The following is a 22,144-nucleotide window of genomic DNA, read 5'->3' as shown; positions in this document are numbered from 1 at the left end:
TTGCTTACTGACAAACATCCCTCAGATTTGGTGTTAATCTGTTCCACTAATAGTGACAAACAGAACACCATATACAATAAAGGTGGCCAATACCGGGAATTTTGGTATTGATCCGATACCAAGTAAATACAGGCCCAGTATCGCCGATATCGATACTGATACTTTTTCATATTTAAGCTTCATAGATCCAAAGGATCCAAAAGACCTAGGATAGAATTTCGCCAAACATTGTACGTGACAACAAAATACTTTATTATTGCAATCAACATTTTTGTTTTAAAAAAATCACTCAACACAACTTAAAACAAAATCTCTTGAGGTAGAGGGCTGACTTGAGGAGAGTGTTGAGTGGGCGGGCCAGGCTGAGCTTACCTGCATGGCTGATGGCTAGCGCTGCTGAGCCACGTGACGGCGCAACAACAAAAGACCAGAGGGGGGAGGGTGTGCTACTCTAAGAGCAGCGCAGCACTGCTCTTACAGACAGAGGGTAGACTTTGATGAATCTGCATGCGCAGCAGTCAGTGCGTGCGGGAGAGAAAAAGCTTGAGTATCGATCTTTTTACACGAGGATCGTTCAACATCAATACCAGCGTTGGTATCGATATTATCGATATCAGGATCGATCCGCCCACCTCTAATATACAATATGTTCCCAGCCTGCCCACACAAACACACAGACATCTTAATGTAAGATGACCTCATGAGGGGTCGCTATTACAAATGACTGTAGCACTAAACACATCAACAGTAGCAAAACAGGACAACAAGACATTACTTCAGCACAGTCAATATTTGTTAGTAAGGCCAGCTAATAAATAACCTAGACTTTGGTCCCGGGGTTGGCCAATGTCTTTCAGGTGCGTGTGGCATCTTAATGTGCTGTTTTAATCAGAGCCAGCGGCTGCTAAAGGTCTTACACCAGCACCTGCTACATTTCCCCCCATATTCTAGAGATTTACATAGTGGGCCACAAAGCCATCACCAAAACCCCTTCCCCTGCCTTGTTTTTCCCCCATTCTTAGTCCGTGCTTCAAAACCTCACTAGGGCCTCAGGTAACTCATCCCAGTGAGCTTCAACCTCCTTATTCTTCCTGCAAAATTAAAAAGACAAACGGCTCATGTTGGGTCAGGAAGACTTTGATACGTAATGATGTTGGAAACCCCATTTTAGCAGCTTTGATCCTGTTCCAGAAAAGCCAGTTTTTGTACTGGACTGAGGTGTGCAGCAGGCAGGGGAACACGCTGCACAGAAGATGGGCAGAATCTGGATATTAATCCAGAGATTGTCCAAAGATTATAGCAGGTTCGGTGAGATTCAGCTGGCAGATTTAAGTCGATGCCTTTCTGCACTGGTAACCATGCCAACTGCACTGGGAAACCATTAAAGCAGCTCTGCATGGCAAAGTAGGGACACCCACAAAAAGAAGTAAAATGGCAGTTTATTGGCCCACAAAACCAGGATAAGCCTCTCATCAGTTTGGGAACAGCAGGCTGCTTATGGGACAAAACACTTTGCCGAGGAGAGGATTCTGACTCACTGACTCATTTTCATACATATTGTTTCCATAACTTTTGGACTTGGATAAGCTAATGGTAGTGACAGAGTTGTTCAGCTCGTGATTTTCTGAATTCTTTAATAATTGTACCTTCCGTGTGAGTGAAAACATTTTCACAAGTAATTGGCTTTTCAATGAAACCTAAATCACCAGATAAGACCTGACACTTTAAAGCCACATGGAAGAAAAAAAAAAAACACATCTTACATTTTTAGCAGGACTCTGACATGTCCATTTCAGATCAACTTGATTTGACACAAGAACCAAAATACAATAAAATCAATAGACGCAATTTTTAATAAAAATAACATTTAAGGACTTTTTCACAGGGCAGCAAGGTGGCTTAATGGTTAGTGCTGTTGGCTCATAGCAAGGGTCCCAGGTTTGCTTCTGACCTGCTCCTTTCTGTGTGGACTTTGCATGTTCTCCACATGTTTGTGTGGATTCCCTTCTGGTGCAGTGGCTTCCTTCCACTTCTAAAGACATGCACATTAGGTGAACTGGTGACTAAATTGACTGTAGATGTGCGTGGGAGTTTGTCTGTCTATATGCATCAGACCTGCCATAGACTGGTGATCTGTCCAGTGTGTAAAATACCTTTCGCCCAGTGACCAGTGGGATAGGCGCTGACACCCTTAGCCACCATGGTCCTTAACCCTCTGGGGCTGACGCCATCCTATATGATGGCTAAGACCAAGCTTTACTAAATTAGAAATAACTTTTTAATGATATGAGATAGAAACTTTTTTTTTTTTTGCTGAAAAGTTAACTCTGCGGACGTTTGAGTCAGCCATTGGCCATCTTTGTACTCCTCATAGAAGCTGTGTGATGACGTGCGCAATGTGAGTGTCCAATCAGAATTGGTTCACCGTCACATGGTTTTCCAAAATCCAATCGTAGGGCAGATTTACCTCATATGAAAAGCCAAAGATCGTCTTCAGGAGTGATGTGTTACTAGTTGGCCCGTTTGAATAGCCCTGTGGGTGCTCCAATTAGTACATACTATTCCAAAGCGGCATTATGCACAGCAAAATTGAAAGCAGATGGAACAGACGGAGTGCCTCTGATGACAATCTCACGTGCTGAAACAAAGAGTTTGTAACTATCAGGATTGCTCCACTAGTTTGTATGTGAATGTTACTGGATAACTCTGTTACTTTCTCTGCGTAAAGCACTGTTTACCATATCAAAATAACAAAACGCATAGACCAGTTTGTATATATTGTTCAAAATGTGCATTTGTGTTTATTGTTTGAACCTTTTGTTGCACAGTCTTTCACACAAGACCTCAAATTACCTTTATAAAATGTCAAAACAGTTGTTTATTATAGTTTGCTGTGTGTGGAAAATTATTTTTCGCTTTATTTTTTCCTTGCCTATTTTTGATTGTAAACCTTTTTACACTTATAAAACACAACAAAAGCATATATATTCTGAAAGCACAGGCTGTCCTGAAAAAAAGAGATATAAAACTTGATTGTGGGATGCAGGGAGAGCTGTTAACAGCAATAATAAAACATTTATGCCAGGCGAGTGAACTGTCCAAAAAAAATGCCCTTGGACCCCAGAGGGTTAACTCAAACAAGCAGGTTTAGAACATGGATTACCAGATGTTTTTCACACTATTACAACCAGATGCAAGCTGTGTCTAAATTCAGGGGCTGCATCCTTCTAAGGCTGCATTTATTGACCGTATACATTGTAAATGGCACAACCGTTCTCTCCCACTTCATCAACTCTTTTGAATGCAACCCACATATGCATTGTTTTTCCTTTGAAATTAAAAGATACAGCAGGTGTATCCTTGATGGCCCAAACAATCCCATCAGTCACTACTATTTTTTGAAGACAATGAAGACTGGTACAGTAAACAACAATAACAGCAACAATAAACAGGACACATTCAGGCTCCATATGTACAATCATAAAAAAATATGTTTATGAGAACTGAAAAATGTTTACTAAAATACATGTTTCACCCACTATGCTATCAAGCATGCCAGACAAAAGGTGGTAAGGGCTTGAAAGGCAATCACTAACAAAATGGTATGTGGCCTCATTTAAGAAATGTTTGTTCAGCCTCCTTGGTTTTGGAACACCTGAAAGCTGAAGAGCTTTGTGGGAAACAGCCCTTATACGTGTGCAGACCCTGATCTAGGACACATGTGCAGTTACACTGCAGGTACTGAGAATACCTGTTTGAGCCACTGTAGTCTGTATTTAGAATGCACCATTCTATGGCAACAGCTCTTACATAAGCCCCAGTCACACTGTGATGGATCAACAAAACATGAGGAACAGATTCCATACATTGTTGTTCATTTTCATCCAACAGAAGTCCTTTTTCCTTAAGCAAAACACACTCCTTGTCAGTTGGTGTCCATCAAGTTTGGCAGAAAGTTTTGTGCATGTTCAAAACGTTGAGTTGAGATCAGGTGGAAAACTTTGCCATGCCTGCACGTTTATTTGCTATCTTGTCCTCTGTGTGTCTTTTACTATTTCTGTGGCTGTCCAACAGTTCATTCTGGTGTTCTGATTGGTCAAAGGTCCAGCAAGTAGAGAAAGGTGCGACACAGTAAGCACAGCTCCATGTCTGGAAGAAATAGACAGTGCACTCTGTGTATGTCTCTCTCTCTCTTTCTGTCTCTCATTCTGTCTTGCTGTCTATCCAACCCCCCTCCCCCTGTGTGTGTGTCTCTCACTCTCTCTCCCTCTCTCTTTCTCAGCATTGAGAAGCAGTGGAGCTGTTCAAGTGAGGAAACATGATGTCATGCATTCAGACTGCCAAACTCTGTTAAATGCAGCATATTTGTCTGTAAACCAGTAAAATACTTTTGTTCAGTGCAGAACTTTATGGTGATGGGATGTCATCTGTACATTAACACCCCAACTCTAAGGGAGGCTGATGAATTTGCCAACGGACAAAATATTTAAATACGCAACTAATCCTTTTGCTCTATCCATCAGAGTGGGACTCAGCCCCAAACTGGCACTGCTGAGACCTTCAATGGATGATGGCCCTGCACCCCAGGGCACTAGCCTGACCTCAGGATACCCTACCTGTTGCACCAGTGAATGTGTTAATTTTATCTCAGTAATCTCTTTTGTTGCTCTTCTGTTTTTTTTTTCTGTTTCTGTTTCTTCTGCTGGTAAAGATTGGGAAATTTTGTAAAAACCTTGAAACTATTAGAATGGCCTAAGCAGTGGGTTGAGGTTTCTTTGTGAGTATCAGCAGATGGAGTTTTTCCTTACCACTATCACCTGTATGCTTGCTTGGGGGTGGGTTCTAAGGTTAGACTTTACCCACTTATTTGTAAGCGAGCAAGCACAAAGGAGAAAGTGGTAAGGAAAAACACCATCTGATGATACTGAAGGGAGTTGTTAAGGTTAGATCTTACTTGCTTTCAAATAAGTGCCTTTAGGCAGCATTGTTGCAAATTTGCACTATACAAATAAAATCAACTGAATAGAATTGAAGTATTTAAAATATGTAATAATCTGGAATTGCAGAAATTGAATTCCTGCCTGCACCAAAGAGATTATACACTCACTGGCCACTTTATTAGGGCCTTTGTAGCTCACACATCCCCAAAACATCAGCAACCCACCTCCGCGCTTCACAGTAGGAATCAATCAATCAATCAATTTTTTTTATATAGCGCCAAATCACAACAAACAGTTGCCCCAAGGCGCTTTATATTGTAAGGCAAGGCCATACAATAATGATGTAAAACCCCAACGGTCAAAACGACCCCCTGTGAGCAAGCACTTGGCTACAGTGGGAAGGAAAAACTCCCTTTTAACAGGAAGAAACCTCCAGCAGAACCAGGCTCAGGGAGGGGCAGTCCTCTGCTGGGACTGGTTGGGGCTGAGGGAGAGAACCAGGAAAAAGACATGCTGTGGAGGGGAGCAGAGATCGATCACTAATGATTAAATGCAGAGTGGTGCATACAGAGCAAAAAGAGAAAGAAACAGTGCATCATGGGAACCCCCCAGCAGTCTACGTCTATAGCAGCATAACTAAGGGATGGTTCAGGGTCACCTGATCCAGCCCTAACTATAAGCTTTAGCAAAAAGGAAAGTTTTAAGCCTAATCTTAAAAGTAGAGAGGGTGTCTGTCTCCCTGATCTGAATTGGGAGCTGGTTCCACAGGAGAGGAGCCTGAAAGCTGAAGGCTCTGAGGAAGGGTGTACCTTTTAATCATAGGCCTCGTTGACTCCTCTCCCAATGTAATGTTTATGGTTGTGGCCAAAAAGTTCAATTTTGGTCTCATCACTCCAAATAACTTTGTTCTCTGTGCTGTTTGAAGTATTGTAAGTGGGATACTCTGCAGCATTTGTGTAGTAATGGCTTTTTAACTGGCGACTTGACCATGCACCCCATTTTTCATCACGTGCCTCCTTATTATGTATCTTGACACAGCCACACCACCTTTTTTCAGAGAGTCCTGTATTTCAGCTGACATGGTTTTTCTTTGCATCCAGAACAATTTTTCTGGCAGTTGTTGAATTTTTTTGGTCTACCTGACTGTGGTTTGGTTCCAACAGAATCCCTCATTTTCCACTTCTTAATTACAGTTTGAACACTGCTAATTGGCATTCTCAGTCTCTTGGATATCTTTTTATATCCATTTTCTGTTTTACACAGTTCAATCACCTTTTCTTAGACAATTATTTTGCTTTCCCCATGACTCAGAAACAAGAGATGTCAGTGCAGCACTGGATGAAAGATGCAAGGGTCTGTCAGGAACCCAGAAACTCACTGACCTTTAATACACACACACTGATTATAAGCAAACAGCTCACAGGTGAGGATGGTTACCTTTTTTAGCCATTCAAATCCATTTATGTCAAATTGTGTCCATGTTATCAGGCAAAAATCACCATGGTATGTAATCTTTTGATCAGGGTCATTTGGTTAGTTTCTGTTGTCACTATGATTTAAAAAGAATAAACACAGTTGTTTGACAATAAAAGGCACACCACCACCAGTGGTGGAACACTTCCGATACTCCAATAACAGATAATTATCGAAGATAATGTTTTCATTATCAGATTATCTTTTTAGATAAATTTAACAACCATCATCGGACTAATTATCTTCCAATGAATTACTGTCCAATAACTTTTAGACTGATAACGTACTAAACTAAACAGTTAAAAACATTTTAAAACTGTTGAGACCTACCTGTTAAAAGTTTCCTAATAAGCATGTTGTTCTACCCTCTGCAAACAGAAACCACTCTGTCTGTAAGCAAAGGAGAACTGATGACCAAAAAAAAAGTAATTTCCTTTAACACCATACTAATATAATCACAATGTCACCAAGTCATCCAGAGGCATACATGTTTAACTTATGGTTCAAATTTTAACCACTCATTTTAGACAAGTTATTTAAAATTATTGTCATGTCTGAAGTTTATAAAGTGAAAATATCAGAGATGGCTTTATGGTTGCTCTCGGTGTCTCTGTGGTAGGAGCACTGTTGTAAACAAGAGCTTCCAACAGGGGAAGAATGTTGAAAGAAAAATGATTATGATTAGTAAAGAGTTGAGTTCGTGGGTGCTCTCAGGATTGGTCTGTGCTGCTTCCTGCAGAGGGCAACATGGTCAAATATTCATTGCTTATTCTTTAGATCTTCTACTGCTTTTGATGCTTTGAAAAGCGATCATGTTAAAAATCAATTTCAGCTCTTTAGTAACTGCAAATGTCCCATAGACAACACCGGAATTTATTGGTTATCGATTATCTGTAACTTATGATACATTTTTGGGTGGTTTATCGGTTTATCTTTATCAAAGATAACTTTTCAGTTATCTTATTATCTGTTATCGAAGTTGATTTTTTGGTTATCTGCCCACCACTGACCACCACTAACCATGAGTGAAAAGGAATGTCATGTTATCATTTATATATATATATATATATATATATATATATATATATATATATATATATATATATATATATATACTGTAGTATAATCCAGGTTTTGAGTAAATTTCTTATTGTTACATGGGTAACAAGGTACCAGTAGATTCAGTAGATTCTCACAAATCCAACAAGACCAAGCATTCATGATATGCACACTCTTAAGGCTATGAAATTGGGCTATTAGTAAAAAAAAAAGTAGAAAAGGGGGTGTTCACAATAATAGTAGTGTGGAATTCAATCAGTGAGTTTGTCAGTTTTGTGGAACAAACAGGGTGAATCAGGTGTCCCCTATTTAAGGATGAAGCCAGCACCTGTTGAACATGCTTTTCTCTTTGAAAGCCTGAGGAAAATGGGACGTTCAAGACATTGTTCAGAAGAACAGCGTAGTTTGATTATAAAGTTGATTGGAGAGGGGAAAACTTATACGCAGGTGCAAAAAAATATAGGCTGTTCATCTACAGTGATCTCCAATGCTTTAAAATGGACAAAAAAACCAGAGACGCGTGGAAGAAAATGGAAAACAACCATCAAAATAGATAGAAGAATAACCAGAATGCCAAAGGCCCACCCATTTATCAGCTCCAGGATGATCAGAGAGTCTGGAGTTACCTGTAAGTGCTGTGACAGTAAGAAGACACCTGTGTGAAGCTAATTTATTTGCAAGAATCCCCCGCAAAGTCCCTCTGTTAAATAAAAGACGTGCAGAAGAGGTTACAATTTGCCAAAGAACACATCAGCTGGCCTAAAGAGAAATGGAGGAATATTTTGTGGACTGATGAGAGTAAAATTATTGTTTTTGGGTCCAAGGGCCGCAGACAGTTTGTGAGACGACCCACAAACTCTGACTTCAAGCCACAGTTCACAGTGAAGACAGTGAAGCATGGTGGTGCAAGCATCATGATATGGGCATGTTTCTCCTACTATGGTGTTGGGCCTATATATCGCATACCAGGTATCATGGATCAGTTTGGATATGTCAAAATACTTGAAGAGGTCATGTTGCCTTATGCTGAAGAGAACTTGCCCTTGAAATGGGTGTTTCAACAAGACAATGACCACAAGCACACTAGTAAACCAGCAAAATCTTGGTTCCAAACCAACAAAGTTAATGCCTCGCAGATGTGAAGAAATGAAAAACTGTGGTTATACAAATAAATACTAGTTTAGTGATTCACAGGATTGCTAAAAAAGCAGTTTGAACATAATAGTTTTGAGTTTGTAGTGTCAACAGCAGATGCTACTATTATTGTGAACACCCACTTTTCTACTTTTTTTTTTTACTAATAGCCCAATTTCATAGCCTTAGGGCCCTGTCCCACTGGCGTTTGGGAGGATTTGCGGATGGAATGCGCACAAAAGTGGCCCACATCCACCAAACAACCACAATAACCGTGTAACATTCCTGTATGAGTCGGCCACCATCTGAACACGTCCGTGATCATCCGCAGAGGCACACATGTCCGCAGCCAGGATTTTTGAGCGGCTCAAAAATCCTGCTGCGGATGAGATCCGCATCACTGCCTGAACACATACTGAAGACATACGCAGGACATACACAACCAACGCGCCGCATATCCCCTGTCATCCACTGATATCCGCAACCAACAAGTTAGCGCGGCTTGGCGGCGGACCGGGACAGCGTGCAAAGCAGATATGACGCGTACCCAGCACGGCCACATCACAGTCGCAAATGGTATGTTGCGCATGCAGACAGAGTGGGCACGGATGAAGCGAGTGCATCACAGCCACTGTGCCCCTCATGGGGGCACCTCCATGGTCGCCTTCGCTTCTATTCCCTGTTATATCCCCTTTTCTTCGTCATGTATTCGCTGATCCACCCTGGGACATTTGTAATTTCCGCCCACCTTTGTTGCGGACGCTCAGCTTTTGTCTCCTCATTTCATGTGCAAATCCTGCTAAACGCCAGTGGGACAGGGCCCTTAAGAGTGTGCATATCATGAATGCTTGGTCTTGTTGGATTTTTGAGAATCTACTGAATCTGCTGGTACCTTGTTTCCCATGTAACAATAAGAAATATATTCAAAACCTGGATTAATCTTTTTAGTCACATAGCACTACTATGATTCTGAACAGTACTGTATATATATATATATATATATATATATATATAGTAAAAGTATGTCCCTTCAGCTGCTCCCTTGTTTTGCACTCGGGGTCACCACAGCAAATCCAAGGTAGATCTGCATGTTGAATTGGCACAGGTTTTACGCTGGATGCCCTTCTTGATGCAACTCCACATTACATGGAGAAATGTTGCAGGGGTGGGATTTGAACCCGGAGCCTTCTGAACTGAAACCAAGCGCATTAACCACTTGGCCACCACCCCTGCCAATATATATATATATATACGAGGGCTGTCAATAAAGTATAGGTCCTGTTTATTTTTTTCAAAAACTATATGGATTTCATTCATATGTTTTTACGTCAGACATGCTTGAACCCTCCTGCGCATGCGTGAGTTTTTCCACGCCTGTCGGTTATGTCATTTGCCTGTGGGCTGGCTTTGAGTGAGGAGTGGTCTACCCCAGGCTCTGTTGATCCAGGACGTCGTGAGAGAACAGAGAAGTTTCAGAAGAAGTCGGTTTCAGCATTTTATCCGGATATTCCACTGTTAAAGGAGATTTTTTTAATGAAAGTCGTGCAGATGAGTCCGCGCGTCGGGACGCAGCCGGTGCGGTGCGGCGCCACAGGAAAAACACCTCCGTGTTGATAACCATTTGTAAAAACCAGGCGGCTGGCTTTTAGTTGAGTAAGTATCTGAGAAATTGTTTAACAGCTGGACATGTTCCAACTTGTCCTTAAGGCTTCCAACGGAGGTGTTTTTCCTGTGGCGGCGCGCGGCGCCAGCTGCGTCCCGACGCACGGACTCGTCCGCACTTTCTTTCATTACAAAATCTCCTTTAACAGTGGAATGTCCGGATAAACTGCTGATCCCGACCTCTTCTGAAAGTTCTCTGTTCTCTCACGATGTCCTGGGTCAACAGAGGCTTAAATTTGGAAGCTTTCAGCTCGAAACAGGCAGACAGCGGTGGCTCAGGGCGCGTCGCGACGTCCCGCTCCGTGGGAAGTCCTTAAAGCGACAGCAACAGTCCATAATCTCTCATCAGCCGTTAAAATTTTCACAGAAAACTAGCTGAATTTCTCGAATGATGTCCACTTCGATGTGCCTCACAGTTTTTGAAAAAAGTTTGATCAAGCAAAGCGTCAGTCTTTCAGGAAGTTCTCAGACAAAGAGATTCCGACGGGAGGAGTGGACCACTCTTCACTCAAAGCCAGCCCACAGGCGAATGACGTAACCGACAGGCGTGAAAAAACTCTCGCATGCCCACGAGGGTTCAAGCTTGTCTGATGTAATTGCACGTGATTCAAATCCATATAGTTTTTGAAAAAAATAAAAAGGTCCATTACTTTTCTCACAGACCTCGTATGCATATATATATATATATATATATATATATATATTTATATGTGTGTGTGTGTGTGTATGCACACACACACACACACACACACACACACACACACACACACACACACACACACACACACACACACACACACACACACACACACTCCGTAACCATGTCAGGAACGCTCCCCCCACTCTCGTATCCGCCCACCTCCTTTTTTCAATACCAAACACCAAATTTACTTCATTTTTAAACGGTTGATTAAATACCTACACTGCATTAACTTTTTGTGAGCCTAATCCATTCTAAAAAGCAAAAAACAAAAACAAAAACAAAAAAGTTTTCACAAGGTTTTTTCCATCGATTCCACATCTTACCTGCGATGGCATCGTCAGTGTGCACTGGTCTTTTCCGAGTTTGGTAAATGTGCTAAGCAAACCACAACAACTTTTATTTCACATGGGGAACATTGTTTTTTTTTTTTTATTAATTAATTATTTTACATATGCACGCACATTTTTTTAATTAGTCGTAGTTACAGTACAATATGACAGGGGTGGTGGCCAGCGGTTAAATGCATTTGTTTCCTTTGCCAAAGGTTCCCAATTCTATTCTCATCAGGAACGACTTCTGCCAAATGAACATGCAAATCCACCTAACATCTGCTGAGATGACCCCGGGTGAAACAAAGGAGAAGCTGATGGGATTTCCTGGTAGTTACATGACGATGTGAAGTTGAGAGTTTGCAGTACGACAGTTGCACATAAGGCAGAATGGATCTCTTAACATCTGGCACTAAACAGGTGAGTTACTTGTGATGAAATCAGACATTTTATCAAAATGTATGGAGGGGTAGGCATCCCAATATATGTAATATTGGCTGAGGGCTTGTGCATCTGCCCAAGCACTCCCAAGGTGTTTAAATGCATGAATACGGTATACAGGCCTTTATTACTTTCAGTGTTTCTTCAGTATGTACAGAGCTCAGCAAAAAGGCTTTTTCTTACTCTGGCCCTTCAACCTGTAACACTCTACAACAGGATCTGAAGTTGTCCAGTGTGACTCTATTTCAAATTTATTTTAGGGGCACTTGAAAAATACCTGGAAACGTGTTCCAATTTTTAGTATTTGTTATGGCAAGAAACCAACAAAGCCAAATTAGGACCCAAACTGCAGTAAGCAAAACCAGAATGAACAAAAGAGTAACAATTTATTGTAGTACAACTGAATGATACAATGCGCAAGCCGAGGAGCAGACACTGGAAGAGGGAGATGTTAGACTAGGCTGAAGGTAGGTGATGCAGTTCCTGAACCAGTTGGAGGTGGATGTAGTTCCATAACAGAGAGAAGACCAGGTGGCCACGACGGAGGTGACAGCTGGGCAGGAATGCTGAGAACACAGAGAAAAAGGCGTTAGACTAGGAACCAGAGGTCAAGTGATCAAAAAATGGTTCAAAAGCCGACAAGCTAAGGCCAGGTACCTCGCAAGTAAGCTGAGTTTCCGGCGTCTGTGGAAAGGAAGAACGAGGGTTTAAATACAGGTGCAAGAGATGATGACAGGTGTGCTGAATCAGTTCCGTGATGCAGCAACCTGGAGGAGCAGGAAGGGAGGGGGAGCAGAGCAAACCAAGGCAGCACAACAGTATTTTAATCTGCTTCCATTTGGCACTTTGATTTTACTGTTTTCTATTTCACTGTTTTATACTGATACTGCATATTATATCTCTGTCTTTCTGTAACTACTTGTTGTTTGTTATATTGTATGACAAACTGAAACAGGTCTTTTCTGAGAATGAGATTTCCTGTCTCAATGAGACTAACTGCATAAATAAAGGATAAATATATCGTGGATAACACTGTTCCATCATAGCGAGAAGGTCCCAGGTTCCACAACAAATATCTTTAATATTTAAGCGGAAAACCTAAAAGCTGCAGTTATGAACTTGACAGGACAGATCAGGTGGAATTACTCCATATGGTTTACATAGGCTGCAACATGTTTTGGATGTGTAGAACATAGAGCATTAATTAACATTAAATTAGTGATTGATCAAGTAAGCCTTTAACCAGCCTGTCAACCTTTCATTTGCTTCGCTTCCTTGGTATCACAGTTTTGTGTACACACTCCAACTTAAAGTCATGGACAGGGGCCACTCTGATTGGCGGATGTTATTATCGGACTTCCAAATGTCCCAGTACAGACAAACCAAGTAAACCCAACACTATAGTGCACATAGTTGAGTCTGCCCTTGCATTTTCTGTTGATTAACTAGCAGAGTGTCCTAAGACCAGTGTTGCCAAAGTAATTAGTTATTTTATTAGTTACTTTCTACAGTTACATTTTACATTTACTTTATACAGTTACTTCATTAAAAGCTGCGGACAACTTGTCGAACATGCTGGATGTACTGTAACTAATAAAGTAACTAGTAATCTAACTTGGATATTTTTAAGACTGAGTACTCAGAAAAATACTATTAGTTACTTTACTGATTAGTTACTTTGCTGATTACTCAATCTTAAGAGTAAGCAAGTTAGATTAGTAGTTACCTTATTACTTACATTACTTAGTAGTTGCAAGTTGTTGGCTGCTCCTAATAAAATAATTGCATAAAGCTGCTAACGAAGTAACTGTATAAAGTAACTAAAAAGTAACTAATAAAGTAACCTTTCAAGACACACCCCAAATCAGCTAGCACCCCCTGCAGAAGCCTGATTTACATCTGCCATGACATTAGGGGCTTATAGCTGTGACTGTACAGAGGTAAATGTAAAAACACTATATAATTTGGCTGAATTTTCTTTTTATAGGATTAAAATTAATACAAGCAATAGTAAGCGTTATAATAAATAATATACATGCACTTAAGTTGTGCTCCCACTGGTCAGAAGTTTTTTGCCAAGCCCCTGCACTGACATGTTATTAAATGGTTAACTGGTTGATCCAGACTATCACTGAAACACCTTGTTAAATGTAAGACAAGCATAGCTTATTTTCCTGGCAGACCAAAAGCTGATGTGGTTTCCCTTTCCTATCACTAATCAAAGACCTGTATTGTGTCTGATGACGGTGCAGAGGTAGAGCAAGGGGTGGAGTGGCGACAGAAATAACTATGCTTTCCTTTTGTTATCACCAGTCTGAAAAACCAGGCAATAGATGTCAGGCTTTGTGTTGGATCCTGGAATGTGACCCCAGAGGTCAAGGTCCTTGACTCCCCAAGTAATCCCCACATCCACTGCATCAGCACTGGAACTCCATGCTGCAGTGAGTGCTAGCGAGGATGGTCACTGTGGATAACATTCAAACTATTTAAGGATGTTTGCTTAAGCATTCCATAAACAAACTAGAAATACCCACAGCCCTTTTTCATTTAAATCGCAGACCAAATTCCAATCCATAATCCATACTTCTGGACTGCCGCTGCTGTCAAATATATTTTGTCCACCAGACCTGGATCATTATCTGGCCCTGGAACAATGTACACCCATGGACTATGTGATCCTGAAAGCCAGCTTGATTATCTGATGGACTAGCCTTGACAGGTCCAAATTGGTGAGTTACTTATTTCTTCCCCAAACAGAGTTATTTTCACTTTGATGATGGATTCGTCAAATAATCTATATTCTTCACACACCGAGGGTCAATCTCATGTTGCAAGTAAAGGCACACTACATGTTATTCATGTGAAATTCACATAACCGTACGTGTCAATTATGTAAATATTTGGGAGAATATATTAGTTGAATTTACGTGTTTATTGCGACGTCATATTTACGTGTTATACCTATGTTGAATATATGTGTTGAAAAACGTAGTTTTCACATAAAATGAACCCAACGTATATTTGATAATTTCATTTTATTTTACAGGTATAGAAAGTAAAGAATTGTCAATCAAAACATCCCTAACACAAGTATGTACAGCTTTTTGAAAAAATACACTCAGTTACTGTTAAATACACATGCCAAAAAATTAGGTGTTGAGTGAACTACAGCTCTATCTTTTATTTTAAACATATTTCTTTTCAGGGTAAATAATCATGGGTAAATAATCTTCTTCTTCCACATTCAATGGCGGATGGTACCATCTTAAGGTGCATTTACCACCACCTACCAGGCTGGTGAGTGATCGCTAAGACTCTACAAAATTCTAGCTCCTGGCAGCCAGTCATTTGTTTAGATGCATGGGTAATGCTTGCACGCAATGACATGAATTATGCCGATTATTCATTGAAACGTTTCACACTCATAGAATTTACGTTGAAAACACGTGAACACTATCACAAAAAATTCACGTTGAGTTTTTGATTTACTTTATACATAGAATTTACGTAAATATCACGTGGGGATATGTAACTAGCTTATGAGGTGTCCTTTCTACATATATTTAATGTACATGTGCCTGCTGGGATAGGTATAGTAGTATTTTTTAGTATAAGTATTTTCTTTCTTTATTTTAAAATATCAAATTAGCAGATTCTGCTATAGCCAGTAAGAGTGCACAGTGCCTCAAAGTTATCATAATACAAAACAAAAACAAGTTTAAAATAAAACGCAATGCTAAAATACCATCAGCCATATGGGAATTGTGTTCTTATAATTTGCAGTTGTTTAATTAATTATTAAGATTCTGTTGTCTTACATACATGTTCAGATCAAATCATCATTTGTTCATGTGCAAATCAAGGAATATTTGTAGAACACTCTCTGTGCATTTGCATGGGGTCTGAGGGCATTTTTGGACCGTTCACTCGTCTGACATAAATGTTTTATTATTGCTGTTAACAGTTCTCCCTGCATCCCACAATCAAGTTTTATGTCTCTTTTTTCAGGACAACCTGTGCTTTCAGAATATATGTTTTTGGTGTGTTTTATAAATTTAATAATAAAGGTTTACAGTCAGAAATAAGAAAGGAAAAAATAAAGTGAAAAATAATTTTAAAAAACACATTTATTCAAAACACACAGCAAACTATAATAAACACCTGTTTTGACACTTTATAAAGGTAATGTGAGGTCTTGTGTGAAAGACTGTACAAGAAAAAGGTTCAAACAATAAACACAAATGCACATTTTGAACAATATATACAAAATGGTCTATGCATTTTATTTTGATATGGTAAACAGTGCTTTCCACTGAAATAGCAACAGAGTTATCCAGAAACATTCACATGCAAACTAGTGGAGCAATCCTGATAGTTACACACTCTTTGTTTGAGCATGTGAGATTGTCATCAGAGGCTCTCCGTCTGCCCCCCATCTGCTTTCACTTTCGCTGTGCGTAATGGCGCAGGGCACATTGGAATAATATGTACTGGATCCTCTTCAACCTATATTCAATAGAATACACCACAAAGACAAGATATTTAATGTTCAAACTGATAAACTTTATTGTTTTTGTGCAAATATTTGCTCATTTTGAAATGGATGCTGGGACAGTGGTATGTTTACCACTGTGTTACATCATCTTTCCTTCTAACAACACTCAATAAGCATTTGGGAACTGAGGACACAAATTGTTGAAGCTTTGTAGGTGGAATTCTTTGCCATTCTTGCTTGATGTACGACTTAATCTGTTCAACAGTCCGGGGTCTCCATTGCCATATTTGCGCTTCATAATGCGCCACACATTTTCAACGGGTGACAGGTCTGGACTACAGGCAGGCCAGTCTAGTACCCACACTCTTTTACTGAAAAGTTATGCTGTTGTAACACGTGCAGAATGAGGCTTGGCATTGTCTTGCTGAAATAAGCAGAAACGTCCCTGAAAAAGACGTTGCTTGGATGGCATCATGTGTTGCTCCAAAACATGGATGTACCTTTCAGTATTGTTGGTGCCATTACAGATCTGTAAGTTGCCCATGCCATGGGCACTAACACACCCCCATACCATCACAGATGCTGGCTTTTGAACTTTGCACTGGTAACAATCTGGATGGTCGTTTTCCTCTTTTGTCCAGAGCACACGACATCCATGATTTCCAACAACAATTTGAAATGTGGACTCATCAGACCACAGCACACTTTTCCACTTTGTGTCTGTCCATTTCAAATGAGCTCTGGCCCAGAAAAGGTGGCGGCATTTCTGGATGTTGATGTATGGCTTTCGCTTTGCATGGTAGAGTTTTAACTTGCACTTGTAGTTGTTGCGACAAACTGTGTTAACTGAACTGTGTTTCCCAAGCTCACACGGTAGGATTCTTTACACATTGATGTCGGTTTTTAATGCTGTGTCGCCTGAGGGATTGAAGGTCAGGGGCATTCAATGTTGGTGTTCAGCCTGGCCGCTTACGTGTAGAAAGTGCTCCAGATTATCAGAATCTTCTGATTATATTATGGACTGTAGATGATGGAATCCCTAAATTCCTTGCAATTGGACATTGAGAAACATTGTTCTTAAACTGTTGGACTATTTTTTCACAGTTATTCACAAAGTGGTTATCCTCGCTCCTTCTTTGCTTGTGAAGGGCTGAGCCTTTTGGGGATGCTCCTTTTATACCCATTATGACACTCACCTGTTTCCAATTAGGTGTTCTTTGAGCATTTATCAACTTTCCCAGTCTTTTGTTGCCCTGTCCCAAGTTTTTTGAAATGTGTTGCAGGCATCCATTTCAAAATGAGCAAATATTTGCACAAAAACAATAAGGTTTATCAGTTTGAACAATAAATATATTGTCTTTGTGGTGTATTCAATTGAATATAGGGTGAAGAGGATTTGCAAATCACTGTATTCTCTTTTTATTTACATTTTACACAACGTCCCAACTTCATTGGAATTGGGGTTGTATGAATCATTTTTATAAATATGTAAGGGATTAGAAATGCATCTTTGTGCTGTGATGCAGATTGTCTGGATTAAATTTAAATGTTGCTTCTTCTCCACATATTTTAATATTGTTTCTCCTTGAATGTGAGACTGGCAGAAGGACAAAAAAGGAATGTAGGTGAAGAGACAAGTGGTCAGATAAAGTGAGACAGAACGCGGAGGGTGTGCTCTGCATGGCGAACACTCTCACCCTGGGAACAGCAACATCAATAGAGCAGAGGGCGGTATTAGCCCAGCCCAGGCATAGGTTACCCAAGAATTAATGAACTTTCAGTCAGACTCCTTATCCTGTTGTATTGACAAGATGAAGCCGGAAAGCCTTGCCAGTCCTCAGCGTGCCGATCCCGAGTGGAAGAACAGAGAGGGAGAGTTTCCTGAAATGAAAAAGCAACGGCTCTTATCTCTGAGACAGGCTGTAAGAAGGGCCGGCGAACAAGACAGAGGGCACACACACACACACACACACACACACACACACACACACACACACACACACACACACACACACACACACACACACACACACACACACACACACACACACACACACACACACACACACAGTAAAATCTGTAAAAGGAAAGCACTCGGCAGGCCTGACCTCCGCGCGTACTTGGCTCAGGTCAGATAAAACAGCTTGGAATGAATCTTTCTCTCACTCTTGGGTGATGTGAGAGAGAAAGAGAGAGAGAGAGAGAGAGAGAGAGAGAGAGAGAGAGAGAGGATGACAGGGATGTAGAGGCCGCAGGTCCACATCCCACTGTACATAGCGTCTTTTTGGGTTCGTCTAAAGCCCCCGTCACACACAGCCAGAATGTGCAGGAAGCAGGCCGACTCAGCAAAAATGGTCATAATCCAGATGCAGTTGGAAGAAAAAGAAGTGTGGTCAGCTGTGTTAGAATGCAGACAGACTGCCTCATGCACACCTGTCAGATGGCATCCAAAGTGTATACAACACAACACAGACTGCTGTCAGATGGCCATAAAAGGCACTGAAGACGGCCCGATGTCCAAATGTCTGGATGGCAAACACCGGAGGGAGTAGAAGGCAGCACTCTGTTCTCCCTTTGCACAGGACTTGTACTGGACATCAAAGAACAACCAACGTATGGACCGGACTCACGTCATACGTGTCCATCCGTGCAGTCACCGACTCCCATTCAATCACTGCTTCGCTCATCTCCTTTTTCCCAGGCTCACTGACCTCACCTGCGTGTGTGTGCGTAGAACTGCTGATATGAGGGAATGATCGCTCAGTGTGTGTGTTTTCATAATAAGCTGCTACGTGTGTGTGTGTGCGTGGAGTCACTTGACAGTTTTTGATGCTGAATTTTACTGCCAGCTAAACTTCGCTGCATGTACGTGCAAGTGCATGCACGTGCACACACAGCGAAGTTTCGCTGAGAACCAAAGGACCCCTCTCAACAAAGGTCTGCTGCATGTGCACGCACATTGCTGATGATACAACTGTGTTTTGGTGCGGGGATCACTTGGGACAGGTTCTGGACACGATGGAGAGGGAACTACAGGGGTTCAAAGAATGGTTTGATTAAAAGAAATTGTCCCTTCACTTTGATCTAATAAAGTGCACATATTTGGTAATAAGCCCAGGAACGCATGTAGAAATTTATGAATATGCGATGTTGAAATTGAACTCGTTAATGAAACTAAACTTCTCAGGGTCTTTATTGACGATTATTATATGGTATGGGATTTTGCCAACTTCTGATTGGCCCATTCGCCACTTTCTGAGCTGTACCACATGCCGAGTTGACCGCTGGTGGAGCCGAGTACACCTTGCGTGCAGCATGGCGCTAGCTAATTGAGCGACGCCTTCTATCGATAACGACCAATCAGATAATGCGATACAACGCCTACTTTGGCTGTCAGTTTGATGACAAGATGGCAGAAGACAGGTTTGCGTCTGTTAGCAACGCTGACTTAAAACGAATTTTACACGAAAAAGATGCTAAGAACACCCGCAGAAATACACAGTCAGCCAACATGTTTCGCAAGTATGTCACTGAAAAGGGACATGTGCCCAACTTTAAAACTTATGACAGATGGATGCTTGACAGAGTACTTGGTCAATTTTACGCGGAAGCTAAACAGACGAATGGCGAACTTTATAAGAAAATAAGCCTGATGACTCTTAGTCTCGGACTTAACAGGCATCTCCAGTCGATTGATGGGTTGTCAGTTGGTGCAGTATGACAGTAATAATAAAGAGATGAAACTTGAGATTGTTTTTTCAGTTTTAGTATGTTTGAGAAACTCCACATTTTCTTGTTTACCATAAAATAAAGCAGTTATAGACTTTTGATTTCGGTGTACCCGTGATTATGCGGACCTGGTCAATCCATACCATACCATACCATACCATACCCTTTATTTATATAGCACATTTCACAAACATAATTTCCAAAGTGCTGTACAACAAAACACACACACACACACACACACACACACACACACACACACACACACACACACACACACACACACACACACACACACACACACACACACACACACACACACACACACACACACACACTCACACACACACACACACACACACACACACACGGTGTTAAAAGCCAAAGCATAAAAATGGGTCTTTAGACAAGACTTAAAACACTCTGCAGTGGGGGCTGTGCCCACCACAGAGAAAGCCCTGTCCCCCCTGGTTTGAAGTCTCGTCACAGGCACCACAAGCCGGAGCTGGCCCTCAGACCGCAAAGCACGTGGAGGCTGATAAATTTGGATGATGTCCGAAATGTATGTCAGGACCGGTCCATTCAGAGCTTTAAAAACAAACAATAAAATCTTAAAATCAACTCTAAAACAAACTGGAAGCCAGTGCAGAGATGCCAAAACCGGAGTAATGTGCTCTCACTTTCTGCTACCAGTTAAGAGACGCGCAGCAGAGTTTTGGACCAACTGTAAGTGAGAAAGTGCATTGTGGCTGATGCCAATAAAAAGTGCATTACAGTAGTCTAAACGAGAGGAGACAAAAGCGTGCACGACTTGTTCAAAAGCATTAAAAGTTAAAAAAAGGTTTAACTTTAGATAAAAGACGCAAATGATAAAATCCAGATTTGACAACTGCGTTTACCTGCTTATCAAATTTAAAATCTTTGTCAATAATGACGCCGAGGTTGGTGACAGACTGTTTCACGTGTTGTTCAAGAGGGCCCAAGTCCACGAGGGGGTCAGTATTTCCAAATAAAATGACCTCTGTTTTATCCTCATTTAGACTTAAAATGTTGTGGGCCAACCATGCCTTGATGTCAACAATTCAGAAGAGGTGCCAAAGGGACAGAAGCAAGTTTTTTTGAGTGGCAGGTAAATCTGGCAGTCATCTGCATAAAAATGATACTGTAGGGAGGTGGGAGGAAGTAGAGAGCAAAAAGAACAGGTGCTAGAATTGACCCCTGCGGTACTCCATAATTTAGAGACGGAGAGGACGAGGTGAAATCCTCCAATCTGACAGAGCAGAACTGTACCATAATTGTATATAATTTAAGTTGGAAAACACATATAAATTATGTCAAATCTAAAATGTCAAAGATCATTGCCATTTTGTATAAAGCACAAGACTTCCTCCCCAACACTCAATTACTTTATATCACTCATTGTTCCATACATGACCTACTGTATTGAAGTTTGGGGAACTGCCTACAAATCTAACACAAATCCTATATTTTTACTTCAAAAGAAAGCTATAAGAATTATTAGTAAGACACCTTATCGTGAGCCAACTAATCCTTTGTTTATCAGTTTGTATATTTTGAAATTTTGGGACTTGATTTATTACATATAATATAAATTATGTTCAATGTGAAAAATAGACTTCTGCCACAACACGTCCAGAACCTGTTTACGAGGAACATTATTATTTCAGAAATCAAAGATTCAAACTACCGCAAAAAGTCATTGTATTTCTTTCAAAGGTGTAAATATTTGGAATAATTGCCCAGATAATATAAAATCACTGGGTAGTTTGGTTGGTTTTTAAAGGCTCTATAAAAATTCTGTGATTACTTGCTATGGCATGTTAAATTAGGTTTATTGATTCTGTTGTGTTGTGATTGATTGCGTTCTGATTCTGTTGCACTGCTGCTTGCATGTTTGAGTTTTTTAAAATTCAAATTCATGGATCAATGTATACTTTGTAGCAGTTATGATGGGCATATGTATAATTTTATATATATATGTACAACCCCAATGCAATGAAGTTGGGACATTGTGTAAAATGTAAATAAAAACAGAATACAATGATTTGCAAATCCTCTTCAACCTATATATTCAATTGAATACACCACAAAGACAAGATAGTTAATGTTCAAACATAAACTTTATTGTTTTGTGCAAATATTTGCTCATTTTGAAATGGAT

General features: G+C 40.6%; 1 long non-coding RNA gene across 1 annotated transcript; it reads left to right on the top strand.

Annotated features, from left to right (window-relative positions):
* The first annotated feature begins 5,322 nt into the window (after nt 1–5,322).
* On the top strand, nt 5,323–20,842 carry LOC117500777. Its single transcript, XR_004557847.1, has 3 exons — nt 5,323–5,334; nt 10,147–10,148; nt 20,698–20,842. It is a non-coding gene; the product is annotated as an uncharacterized LOC117500777 (long non-coding RNA).
* Nucleotides 20,843–22,144: the final 1,302 nt, after the last annotated feature.

The sequence above is a fragment of the Thalassophryne amazonica genome, chromosome 19 (genome assembly GCF_902500255.1).
Source record: "Thalassophryne amazonica chromosome 19, fThaAma1.1, whole genome shotgun sequence".
In the NCBI taxonomy this organism is placed as follows: domain Eukaryota; kingdom Metazoa; phylum Chordata; class Actinopteri; order Batrachoidiformes; family Batrachoididae; genus Thalassophryne; species Thalassophryne amazonica.
The sequence above is the reverse complement of the archived record's forward strand: the minus strand, read 5'-3'. Positions and strand labels throughout refer to the sequence as shown.